Source organism: Euprymna scolopes, chromosome 15 (assembly GCF_053919585.1).
Source record: "Euprymna scolopes isolate OS-2025 chromosome 15, ASM5391958v1, whole genome shotgun sequence".
Taxonomy (NCBI): Eukaryota; Metazoa; Mollusca; class Cephalopoda; order Sepiida; family Sepiolidae; genus Euprymna; species Euprymna scolopes.
The window spans coordinates 82,229,171-82,243,273 of NC_136496.1; positions in this window are offsets into that span (position 1 = coordinate 82,229,171).

A 14,103-nucleotide genomic window follows, 5' to 3' on the forward strand; every position below is an offset into this window, starting at 1 on the left:
GACGAGTTACAACAACATATGCATATATGCACAAACAAACTATCTCTCTATCTATCGAGATATTAAAAAATCTCGGATAGCTAGAATATAGACGGTGCTAACAAAATAGACGTCACGGCCATATCACCCAGTATATAACAAATGTCAGGTGTAATAATAAGATAATGTCAGGTGTAATAATAAGAGAATGTCAGGTGTAATAATAAGATAATGGCAGGTGTAATAATAAGATAATGTTAGGTGTAATAATAAGATGCTAATCTACTGTTCGTCATCCAAATAGGTCTTATGAAATATTTAAATTTCAAGTTCTAGACCCGTCAATCCTTCCCCATTTTAAAAGAGCTTTGGTGGATAGCAAGATTCTGGTTGATTAGCGTATGCACTCTTTTGACCCGTGTAAGGCCGTCAACATCCTCGGCACGTCCTGCCCTCGATTGCTAAACGATAACAATTACACATGTTTATTTATTTTAATGTTATTTTATCTCAACAGGAATTACGCTGTTGTAAATCTGTATAAATTACTCGCATCAATTTTCATTTTTACGAATTCAATAATGCAAACTCATTATTTTTGCAATTATTGATTCGTTTGCTGTTTAAACCATTATTAAAAAATGTTTCCGTGTATTTTCTTTTCTTAATTATTGCTTTATTGTAGCGTGGGAAGGGGAGAAATTGTTTTTTTTTTGTTTGTTTGTTTTTAGCTAAAGATCAATTTTTTACTATAATCTCCTTCGTTTTCATTTCCATTTCCTTATTATTATAAAAAAAGGGAAAAACGATAATTTTATTCGATTTTATACTTTCCTTTTGGGACAAGAGTGGGGGCGTTAGACCACAAACCAAATAATCGCCTTAAGATGCGTGATTATATTTTGTAATGTTTAACACCAAAGCATGGCAGCTAATATAAATTTATATTTAAGACTTAAGCAGAAAAGGCTAATGCAAATAAATTTTTGGAACTGAAGTATGATAGACGAACGAAAATGCTAAAACTTAAGCTTGACAGACCAGCGAAAATGTTAGCTTAACTTCAACGTGTCTAATTAAGGAATACGTTATTGAAAGCTTAAGCATAATATATCAACAGAAATGCTATTCCAAACGCAAATCTAACAAACCGAGAGAAATCCCGTTTAAAGCTGAAGCTTGACAGACCTACGAAAATGTCCTATTAAACTTAATAAAAAGAAATACTATTTTAATCTTAAGCATGACAGACAAGCGAAAATGTTATTACAATCTTACACCTGGAAAACTAAAAAAAAATGCTATTTAAATTTTAAGCGTAACAGACAAAGCAAAATGCTATTCTAATCCTAAGCTTGACAGACGAATGAAAATGCTATTTCAATCTTAAGCTTGATAGATGAATGAAAATGCTGTTTCCATCTTAAGCTTGAAAGACGAATGAAAATGCTATTTCAATCTTAAGCTTGACACACAAAGGGAGATGCCATTCCAATATGAAGCTTGCAAAAAAAGGTAAAATGCTGGTTCAATCTTAAGCTTGACACACAAAGGGAGATGCCATTCCAATATGAAGCTTGCAAAAAAAAGGTAAAATGCTATTTCAATCTTAAGCTTGACACACAAAGGGAGATGCCATTCCAATATGAAGCTTGCAAAAAAAAGGTAAAATGCTGGTTCAATCTTAAGCTGGACAGACAAACGAAAATGCTATTTAAATGTTAAGCTTGTAAACAAGCGAAAATACTATTTTAATCTTACACTTTACAGACGAACAAAAATACTATTTTAATATTAAGTTTGGCAAACAAACGAAAATGCTATTCCAACATTAAACTTGACAGACAAACGAAAATGTTATTTCAGTATTAAGATTAACAGACGAACGAAAATGCCATTCCAATCTTAAGCTTGACAGACGAACAGAAATGCCATTCCAATCTTAAGCTTGACAAACAAACGAAAATGCTATTTAAATATTAATCTTGGCAAACAAACAAAAATGCAATTTCAATCTTAAGCTTAGCAGACAAACCAAACTCTATTTCAATATTAAGCATGCCAGACACACAAAAATGCTATTTAAAACGTAAGTGTGACCAACCAAAACCATTTGTTTAAATTTTAAGTGGATTTTGAAAATCGAAAATCCTATTTCCACCTTAAATGTGACAGACGATCACAAATGTCATTTCAATCTGAAGTGTGACGAAATGCTATACCAAGTTTAAATGCGACAGACCAAACGACGGAAAGGGCCTTCTTACGCATGTTTGGAAACACCTAAAACAAAAGGCAATAAAAATGCTATTTCAAATTTGAGAAAGCCAAGACAAATGCAATTTGTAACAGATTGACAGACGAATAATCTGAGATGCGTGGTCGTGTCTAAGAAAAATGACGTTAATGTTATTTAATTTTATTATTTCTTGTAATTTTGGTTTTAATTAAAATCCAAGAAAAATAAACAAAATTAACGCTGTCAGATGAACCAATAATTGATGAAAATGTTTTCCCTTTATTTATTTATTTATTTATTTATTGTTTCGTTGATTTCCTTTCTGCAACGATTTTTATAATTTGAATAAAACGGGACGAATTGTTTTCAATTTCAAAGCAAAAGAAAATCCCATCTCTTGTTTTGTATTTTGTTTTATTTCAATATTAGGCAGCCCGGCGTTGCCCGGTCGTAAAATACGCACAAGTATTATTTTTTAATCTATACGGAACCTGAGACAAGTGTATGCGAATATTATGTTTTTCTAAACAGTTCACTTCTTGTAAGTAAAAAAAAAAATACTTGGCTGAGATCGAAACTAAAACCTAAAGACAGAAAATCAATTTCGATAACCATTAGGCCGGCTTCACACGATCTTTAAAAAGTATTTTCTAACCTACTAATTTTTAACATACTGAATCTGCCTATCATTCACACATGCGCATTCGTAAAATAGTTAGTAAATAGATAAACATTCGACGACCCCCACTTACCATTTTTTCAATTTTGACCCCTTAACAGCCCGTTTTCCCGGATGAAAACAGATTTAAAAAATGTTCATATGTATGAATATCATATATCATTTGAAATTTATAAATAAAAAATCCGTTGAGTATATAGGTTGAGAAGTGTCCTCAAACACATTCTAATTTTTATGGATATGTAGATTTATAATATAAGGCAGGTTATTAGCCTAATAGACACTGTCGCTTACAATGGAATCGGTTAATCCGAGTTCAAATCCTATCAGATCTATTGGATGCAGTTACAGGCGCATGACAATAGAAACGAAAACTTACCAACTGAAGGAGATGTGTTGCATGTCGCATGCGTCCATCAACCAGACGAAAGAAGAAAGGGTTCCATCGAGTATCTCCATTCGAGTGTTCATCTGAAAAGAGATCGAATTCCCTTTCTCAAGAATTCATGTGATAACCTTACTTCCGCTTACTCGTTGAGGTTATTCTTTCTGACATATGATACATAATTTATTCTCTCTACTACAACTGCTGGCGCTCGCTTTGCAACATTAAATAGTGTATATATTTATTGCATTCACTTAATAAAGCATCTATTTTTAGAAGGATCATCTTTTGAAAGCATTATTTCGTAAGATTAAACTTGAAAATTTTAGGAAACCGAGAAAAGCTGTGTAGTTTTCTATTAATGAAAAATCATTTTTGTAATTATTTTTTTTCAGTGGTACCCACCCTATTTATAAAAGAAGACTGTGTAACTTTTTTTTTGTTTTGTCCTCATTTTGTTGGTATTGTTAAGCCCGAGGAAGAAGAAAAAAGTCGTACGTCTTGTTGGCGATAATATAAATATCAGTTCTGATGTGTGCCGTGTGATTGCCGCGAAATTGGATAGAGTGAGTTAGTCTTCTTCTATGACTATAGTAGATTCCTCCAAAATCTCAGTAAAACGTTAAAATATGATTTTTCATTTAATAAAAAAAAAAATTATACGGTATTACTCAGTTTTCGAAAACTTTGTACCTATTTTTGTTTGGAGCTGAGATATTTTAAGATTATGTTTTCAGGTCAATTTTTTGTGTATATTTTTAGTAACGAAATAAATCCTGGTGAATACTCAAATACCTGAACAGCTTACCGGTTTACTTTTTCATATTATGCACAATTTTTCAGTATTTACTTCATGTCCAATACATGAGTGGAGCAACATAGAAGCATATGCATATGTCGTAACGAACGTGATCATAATATCCTAGATAAGAATAGTAATCCAAATAGACTAAATAATACTAAGTAAGATGAATTATTTAGAAGTATTGTACGTAGTGTAGAAGGAGTTGTGTTTGAAGGCTATTACAATGCAGTTTGGTAGACTAATACCGTTCGATACGAGACAAGGTAAACAGAATAAATGACAATATTCAACGATTGTAATAATTTTCGATTATTATTTATTTACCAAAGTTAAACCAGGATGGTATCGATGATGTTATGTTTCTTGAATTTTCGAGGTAAATCTCGTCTTCAGAAAGATAAGAAAATTATGATCACTCGGTTGGAGTGTGTTTTTATTGAGAACCGAGAATTATACGATGCATTATACGTAATTATTATTTACTTATTTAATTATGTTTTAAACTCATGTTGTATAAATAGGTTTGTAAGCCATGTGTAATAAATTCTAAATGATACTAATTTTATTTAATTTATTTAAATTTTACTGTGTGATAATTCCGTATGAGAAATATTTCTAAAATAAATTCATCAATTCTACAAAACACTACCTGCCGTTATAGGATATTTGCACTCTCTATTAATATAATCGTCTAAGTTTCATCGGGACAACATAAAAAAAAATTATAAATTCAAGATTTTATACTACAAGTTAAAGAGAAGTTAAACTCAAGATCAAGTGTGATTTCGAAAAGTCAACGCACTACGCTAAGCGTACCCTGGCATATAAAGAATTTCTGAGCAGCTTCGTCAACATTCCTGGTAGGGTCGTTTCAGGTGATTAACAATAAACTAACTCCTTCTTTTGTTTTGCTATATTACACACAATATCGACACGAGAACATACAATAAGAACAACCTAATCATTAGAAGAAGGCGGCTGCAACATTGCATTGTGGTCTTAAACTGTCTGATTTCCTCCGCTGCATCATCGTTCGTGTAAATGTAATCAAGTGTTATTTTCTTAGTAAATTTACGTATAACCCCAAAATGTCTCTTTTCAATGGAAAATAAATATTGTGAATAATGGCGTTTCCGTATCATTAAATGGCTTCAACAGTTTTACGTAAAAATACACCGAAATTATAGGGAAAATGACGGATCGTGCAGAACTGACTTGTTTTATTGATCATATTATACTGGTAGTAATATAATCATTCAGTCTATTAGATCGATATTTTTTCCTAAGTGTTACGTTGTTCGGAAAGTTTTAGGTGTTTGTACAGGTTAGAGATATATATTAAACAAAGAAAAAATTTTATGTACGCCTAACCATCTTTTTATCTTATAAAAGAGTGTTTTCTTATAGGCGGCGGACTTTAAATTAAAATAGATCGTAGAAAAAATATTTTTATTATACATATATGTGGTTTATTCCAAAAATTAAGTTTTATCATTTATAATTTGAATACAATTTCCTGCACATGCCCCCCCCCGTCTACGGCGTAATATAGTGGCCCAATTTTAACAACTATATGCATTAAATTAAGTTGTATTTCGGCAATAACGCATTGAATATTGTCTTCTAGGTGGTCTATTGTGTTTGGTTTATCAGTGTATACATAGAACTTTACACATCCCCTAAAGAAAATAATACAATAAATCGCACAAACCAGATGACAGATCCACTTCGTGAAATTATTCGTTTATAAAATGTTTCTCTCGGTAAATTGATTGTATCGCGCGCTGCGTGGTATGTGACTCTGTCCTGTCTGTAACATTAATGCCTGTCAGTTGAGACACGAAGAAGTTGGCAATAATGCTTCTGTATCGCTTACGCTGACTGTTACGTTCTGACTCTCATCACCTTTGAAGGACCAATGATTCCACCATCCCATAAAGCGCGCAAACAGCAACTTTTTTTAGTTGTAATAGTGTTTCGGCTATAGCTTGGGGATTTTTTTTTTTTTTTTACAAGAGTGTCACCACTTATCAAGGCCCAGAGGCCACTCAAGGATAAGGGTTAATAGGTATACATTAGTCATTGTGATTTTAGCATAGTAAACAGTGGGAATTTTGAAACTTGGATTACTTAGGGGGACGATTCAATTAGAACTTGTTCACATTGGTCTTTTTCTTTTCTTTTTTTTCATAGGTATCAACTCATTATCAAGGTAAAGAGGCCACTCAAGGATAAGGGTTAAAGAGTGTACAGTAGAAATTGGACAATATAATAATCATTAGTAATGAAAATTTGTTAAATTTGATAACTTATATGGAACGGATCATCAAGAACTTATTTACGTTAGACTTGAAGACAACCATATTGTAGTCAGCCGGAAAGCAGGAAAACGGAAGACAATTCCACAGGCGTGCAGTTCTAATAAAAAAGCTTTGTTCATGGAATCTACGTTTAGGTTTAGGCACAGATAAAGAGTGGGGGGAATTATTGATAGTGTTTACAGCTAGACGAGTGTTTCTTGTGAAAGTTTTGCGAGGGGGGACCATAGATTGAAGCTCAGTCGAACACTTTCCATGAAAATAACGATACATCAGGGACAAACTCGCAACATCTCTTCTGTGAGATAGAGGTTGCAAGGAAGAGAAAAGGACATCTCCTACGAGGCTACGAAGTCTATTTTGAACTCTATTATCGCCTCAAATTCGGCAATTCTGTTTATTGGCGTAGTCATTTGACTAAGCCTGTGCTCCATCACTGAAGAACAATTTGTGAGGAAATTGTAGATCAATGGCGATGTTTCTTCGGCCCATTCACCAAAATGTACGGCTTTAACTTCTGCAGAAGTTGAATTGTGTAAACGCAAACCAAGATCTTTACGCAAAATTTTCCATAAAGACGAAGAGCAAAAGTTTGATTATTAAGCACGTTGATAAAGTGAATAATTTGCAGCAGCGTCAACACTACGGTGATAAAAAAAACATAGGTTAGGTATCGAATAATTCGATTTAGGAATTTCTTTGTTTGCAAAGGCGTGTTTGCATACATATGTAAGATCTATTATATTACGAGGTTTTACAATATCTCTTTTCCTCTCTCTCTTTTTCTCATGCGAAGTCAATCAGTTTATGCGTCTACCATTTGTTAAATAAATAATGCTTATTGTTGGTGTATTATCAACAAACCTAAAACAAAAGGGATTCTTATATAAATCGGTACATTGTATAAAAGGTTTACACACCAGGCAATAAAGCGCAATTTATAATTAAAAGAAAGTCTTGTTATACAGTATGACATATACCACCTAAGGGTACATTAGCAACTTGTGTTCAATAAATTGTATAGAATGAACTTTTTTTCCATAAATATTGCGTTTCGAGAATGAATTATCATAAAATGAATTGATAAGTCGTAGATCTGACAAGTTAAACCACGTGCAAAAATACCTAATAAAATAATCTCGGTTTTCTCCTGTAAAATCAGCAATTATAGGAAAATAACCGAATATTTTCTATTCAATTGTTTTCCTCTAAACACCAACAGTACTTTCTGCACTATTTTTCACGAAAATAGTTTTACTTTTACATTTTTAATTATTATAAAAAAATATAATATTTGTTTTGAGATTTCAGCTTCCCTCCCAAACGTCTTCGAAATAGATGGTAGCAAACACAGTCCTTCTCTATAAAATATCTATTAACACGCCACCACTCTACACCAGACCATATAAAGAAAGACAAGTTACCGCACCGCTAGATTCCACCCGAGACACCGCCGGGATACGGGTTATGCTAATTTAAATATAAAATAATGAAGACAAACGAGGTTTATTTTTATTTTTTAATTAATTAATTAATTTTTGCTATTTCACCCCGAAGAAGGCACAGTGTACCTATTTACTATGCCTCCCCACGGGACAGAGTTAGACACCAGGGTCGTTTTTTAACGTAGAGAAAAGGTACAAAAATAAAAATTGTCTCAGTCGTGAAGGATTTCTCCTCCACTGAAAGAGAACGAGAAATGGAAGTGCAGCATCTGAAGAACAGATGGTATTTATTTGCTCCCCCACTGAGCAAATTAGGCACAAGGCCGTTTTTAATGTGAGGTAAAAACCAGCTCCCCTAAAAGTAGGCAAAAAGGGGGCACTCTGGTTACCAAAAATAATAATTGTCCCAGTATAGAGGGGTTCCCCTCCATTGACTGGTACAAATTATCTTAAGTGCAGCATCTGCCGGAACAGATGGTATTTATTTGCTCCCCCACCGAGCAAATTAGGCACAAGGCCGATTTTTAATGTGAGGAGTGAAGGGAGGGAGAAGGGAAAAAGGGGACCAGCTCCCGAGAGGTGGGAAATGGGAGCTGGTTAATGGTCAGGCATGTGGGGTTGCCCCCACATCTGGTCTTTGCTAGTCATAGCTAGTCCTAGCTAGTCATAGCTTGCAGTATCTGCCGGAACAGATACTACACTTTGATCTTGTTTATATATTTTATTGAGAAAGAAAAAATTGAACATAAAAAACGTACAAAAAATTCAATTCAACAAAATTAGGCACAAGGCCCTACAAGAAATTGGGAGGGGGAGGGTACAGGGTCTTTTTGACTATGTAACAGATGAGACTTTGAAGTCTTACTCTTGACTGGCAACATTTACCAAAATACCTCAATCACTCTGTGGATCCTAATCTAACTAATAACCCCAGCGTTCAATGTAAAATTTAACTATGTACAATTTGTATATTCATTTCTGTATGTTGTGTGTGCATTTTTTTTTTTTTTTTTTTTGTGTGTGTGTGTATGTGTGAGAAAATAAAGTTCGATTTCATTAGAAAGAGTTCTTGAATTAATTGGCATAAAATGTTCGTGGAGTGGGAAAAAACTAATGAAAATGTTCATTTCAAAAATAAGGAAAATCTACTAATGTGTTGTTAGTAAGACCCCCCCTGTACTATTCTATGTGGCTAGATCCCCCACTGTTTTCCGGGGAACCGAAAACAAGCAGAGCATCCCTAATGGGGTTTGGGGAAGTCGCCTTAATGGAGGTGGGAGAAAATAAAGCAACGGATGGAGGGGGTAGGAAGGTGACCTCTGAGTAGGGGGATGATCGGGGGCATCAGAAAATAAAGATGAGGAGCAGGGGGGTTGGGCAGACTCAGAGGTTCTCTAATACCAAAAAATAAAATCAGGAACAGGATCTCATTTGTACCACCAGTCAAGAGTTACTTTACTGAACTTATAATGCTAACCTAGGCGGGATGGGTTCCGTAGGACCCAGCACCGCCCATGCCATGCCTAAGGAGGGAACACGTATTGAAACTTGGCTCCTCGACGGATGCACAAACTAGTGCTGTGCACCCACCTCTTGTCAAATTCCACTCTAGGCAACCTCTTCCAATCGCATCTGATCTTTACTTTAAGCAAATGTTTAAAGTAAACGATCAGATCCCGATCAGGAACAGATGTCCCTTCGTGGACCAACTTGAGGCGCGCGATCCAAATGGTCATGCGCGCTACTGCTAGGATCGCCAGGAAAACCAAACTTTCCTCCCTGGGGAACGGCGGCTCCATGTTGTACACAAAAGTTCCTACGTCGAGATCGAGCAGACACTCGGCATCGATGCGAGCTGTTACCCCCTCGACGTACCTTAATAGGGGCTGTATCCGGCTGCAACTAAAAAACGCGTGCTCGATTGTTTCGGGCTCGCGTTCGTCACAGCACGGACAGAAGCGGCTGGTATGTTCTTTATACCGGAAAAGTACGTCGAAGAGGGGCAGCGCATTTCGGACCAGTCGCCAAGTCAGGGAGAATTCCGAGTTATTCAGAATCTCCCGTCCCGGAGCCCAACGCCATTGAGAACGGACAACCTCCATCGACCATCCCATCCGCCTACAAAGTGGATCCTTCGCGGTCCCCTCCACTAAATCCCGATACAGTCTCTTCCTTGGCTGATCGAGGACATTGGTCCCCGGCAAAGCTCTAAGAGCGGTTCGGCATTCGGAGAAGAACTTGGACTCCCCCTTCGGTCTACGACGACCTTCTACCGAAGGGTTGGGTTTGAGATTGGGAAACGAGTTCTCAACCACAGGGACCCAAGGAGCGTCTCCTTCAAGCGAACGACCCAGGAAAGCCAATCTCTCGGCATTTCTATGACACAAGAGACTGGGCTGACCCAGGCCTCCCTCGCTCGGATTTTGAACACAGACCTCTCTGCAGACATAATGCTTACCCTCGTTCCACAAAAGTGAATCGAGGCGCCCTTGTAAGCGGGTTAGTCGTTCTGCAGGGAGAGGAAGTACAGACAAACGATAAAGGATGAGCGGAAAGACGTATGTAGCACACGCCTCCGCCCGACCCTTCAAGGACAATTTCCTTCCAATCCAAGTCTTTACTGACGATTTGACCTTAGACTGTACTTCCGACCAATTCTTTTCCAGCTGAAGTCCCGGTCCAAACCAGACACCGAGAATGCGGACCGGTCCATCGGTCCAGCTGAAAATACCTGGAAGCGAGTTTACCCCGGTCCAGGCCCCCAACCGCAGGCCAACAGACTTGCTACGGTTGAAGATGGCCCCTGTTACTTCTTCGTATCGAGCGAGCGCCTCGACCACCGCTTGAACGTCCGTGAGGCAAGACACGAACACGGTGACGTCATCGGCGAACGCGGAAACCCTGGCTCGTGTGCCTCCAGGGAGAGCTATTCCGCGCAGGACTGGTGTAGCCGCCTCGTCCCTTAACTTGCGAAGGAGGGGTTCCAACGCCAGGACGTACAATAGAGGCGACAGCGGACAACCCTGTCGCACCGACCGAGAGACAGCGAATGACTCCGACAGCTTACCGTTGATCTGCACCGCTACCGTCGGCCTGTCATACAGAACAAAGATCCACTTGCGGAAGTCCGGATTAAATCCGGCGGCCTCTAGCACAGATCCTAGGAACCGATGGTCGACCCTATCGAATGCCTTGGACTGATCCAAACTGATCAGCGCGGCTTCGGCGTCGTCTTCTGTCCCCTCTATGATCGAGCGTATCAAGTGCAAATTGTCTTGAATCGATCTCCCCTTCACAGCATAAGTCTGGTCCGGTTCGATCAAGTCAGTGATGACAACCTGCAAGCGATTCGCAAGAATCTTTGCCAAAATCTTTAACTCTGTGTTTAGCAGAGTCAAGGGCCTAAAATCATCAAAGTTTTCCCTCCCACCATGCCGTTGACCTTTCCTCAGCAATGTGATCACACCCTTGGTCACCTGTCCAGGGATGGAACCCTGGGCAAACCAATGGTTGAACATATCCTTCAGAATAGGGACCAACATGGGCGACAGCCTCAAGTAAAACTCGTAGGGTAAACCATCAAGTCCCGGGGATTTGTTATAGCCGACCTGCTTCAACGCAGTAATGACCTCATGTTCAGTAATAAGACCATCACAGCTAGCCGCCCGAGCCGCCGTGAGGCGGGGCGAGTCAGCCAAATAGCTGCCAAACTCATCAACCCTGAGTCCGGGTAGTTGGGTGAAGCGCACCGATAGATGCTCCCGAAACCCCTCGCAGATCTCCCGAGTCGATACTAAGGGCTGTCCTTCCAGGTTATGTACTTTACGAATGTACCCATCCGAACCGCGCCTTAAAGCAGCCTTACGCTCAACAGCGTCAACATTCACAGCCTCGTTAGAAACTTTCTTTAACCTAGCCCTAACTACTTGACCTTCATACCGCTCGCTAGCCAAGCGGTTGAGATCTTGTTTAGCTAGTGCTAACTCTAGGGGGTCCCCCCCTCCACCGCCCGGGTCAGCTTATCCTCTAAACGCTTCTTGGCCTTAGCCTTATCTATCGCGAGGCGTTGGCTATACTGGACAGAGAAGCGCCTAATTTTGGCCTTGAGACTAACCCACCACTTACTCCCTGTAACCGCCCCCACTAAAGCCCGCTGAATTAGCTCAGTGACCTTCAACCGGTAGTCCTCCAGCTCCAACAAGGTGCTGTTGAACTTCCAGTATCCGGCCAGTTTAGGCCTAGCACTTAAGCTCAAACGGGCCATAACAAGTTTATGGTCCGAGTGTCCTAGCAAGTGGAACGTGGGGCAAGATAGGAAGTCTACATCGCCTCTTCTAACTAACATCCGATCCAAGTAAGTGCTTGGATGGGAAGGCACTACAGGATGCCACGTCCACATCTCCCGCCCTGGATGATCCAGACGAAATCTGTCGACGAGATCGCACGAGGCCATCAGGTCAGACAGACTGCTGTCACACCACGCCGACCCGCTAGTCCCCCCGACCTTATCTATTTTGGGATCAAGGATTGCATTCCAATCCCCCATTAAAACTAACCGTTCCGGATCCACTAAGAAGCCCTCCAACCGTCGAAAAAAGGTTGCCCTCTCTACAGCAGCATTGGGAGCATAAACAGCAACAATCCGAAAAACACTACAATTAACAGCAACATCAACAACAAGCGCCCGCCCGTCCTCGCCTGCGTGAACAACATTCACCGACGCTGACAGGGTGCGACTCACTAGCAAGGAGATTCCACGACTATAGGTATTGCCATATGCTGAGTAGACATCGTAATCGTTTACCAGCACCTGACAATCCCCGTCACAAACAAAGTGGGTCTCCTGGATAGCGGCGATATCTACCTTGAGGGACACCAAGTCTCTCACAACGCGCGAGGCCTTGCTTCGACACCTGATGCCCCTCACATTCAATGTAGCCAAGTTCAAAGACATGATCACTTACCTCAAGCACTGTCACAGACGGGTCTGAAATCCTGGGCAGTGAGGACATGGCAGGCCTGGCCAAGGCTGCCGGTTAGTAAATCCGATGAAGGTGATCCATCCTTGGCCACGCCCCCCACGTCCAGGGGGAAGGTTAGTTTGAGTGCCCTGTATAGCGATGGGTGTACATACATGGGGATTCTACCCTCACATTTAAAGAAAATGTTGGTCAGTGAAGGATGGTCCCTATCCACCAGCTGCTGGCCTGGGATCGCATTCTTCGCTGCCCTAATCATTGCCCACATTCCTCCAGTCCTAGCGTCCTTGTTGACCCTAACGAAAGTGGTCAACAAGGGAGCGTCCTTGAATTTAGTGGGGTCTGTTACTAGGTCTCCACCGACTTTTTCAAAGTTTTTAAGTTTATTGTACCGGACCTTCTGTTGTCCTTTAAGGTCCGGAGCCGGTTGGAGAGGGTCTGTTTCACAAATCCTGCTTCCTGGCAGGAAGGGGAGCTTTTTGGTCCGTTCAGTGCGGACTTTGGGAGTGGGGGAGGGGATCTCTTTTGGTTGATGGGGAGGCTGAGCGCTTGGGGAGGGGGTAGCCTGCTCGTTTTCTTCTTTTTGGCTCCTGTCACGGGATGAGGGGCGGGAAGAGTTTCTTGGGGCCTTTATAGGAGAGGGGGAAGGTTGTTCAGGTTGTTGGGGTGTTGGGATCACAGGGGGCTCATCCTGTGTTGTTGTTGCGAGGGAGTCCTTCTCAGTCTCAGTGGGGGTAGGAGGGTTTGCGCGTGTCTTGCGGCTTTTCCTCCTCCTGGCCCTCCTGATCTCTGTTGCGCTCAGGGCCATAGAGACTGTTGTTGTCTCTTCCTCTGCCTCTGACGCGGCCTCCTCCTCAGATTCTGGTAGTTTCCTCTTGTTTGAGGAGGAGGGTGTCTGTGTGTCCATTTTCTCTGTCTCGCTCTTCGGTTGTTCTTGGTCTTGGGTGACTGTCTGCAAGGATGGCTGTTTGTTGATCTTGCCTTTCTTTACGACCGTCACCCAGCCTGTCGGTGCCTCTGGAGGATTTGCGGCCGGCGCGGGATCCGCAGCTTGATTTGTTGTCACGCTTGTTCCCGCCGCTTTTGTGGGCTTCTTCCCTCCATTCCTCTTTGGACAGTCCTTCGCCATATGCCCTTGTTGTGTGCACAGCCAGCAATGAGGCCTCCTCCCTTCCACTATAAGGAAGAGTGTCCACTCTCCGAACTTGAGTGTGGCTGGGATAGCGTAGAATCCAGCCTTGTCCAGGACCATCTGTACTTTGTAGTCCCCGGTC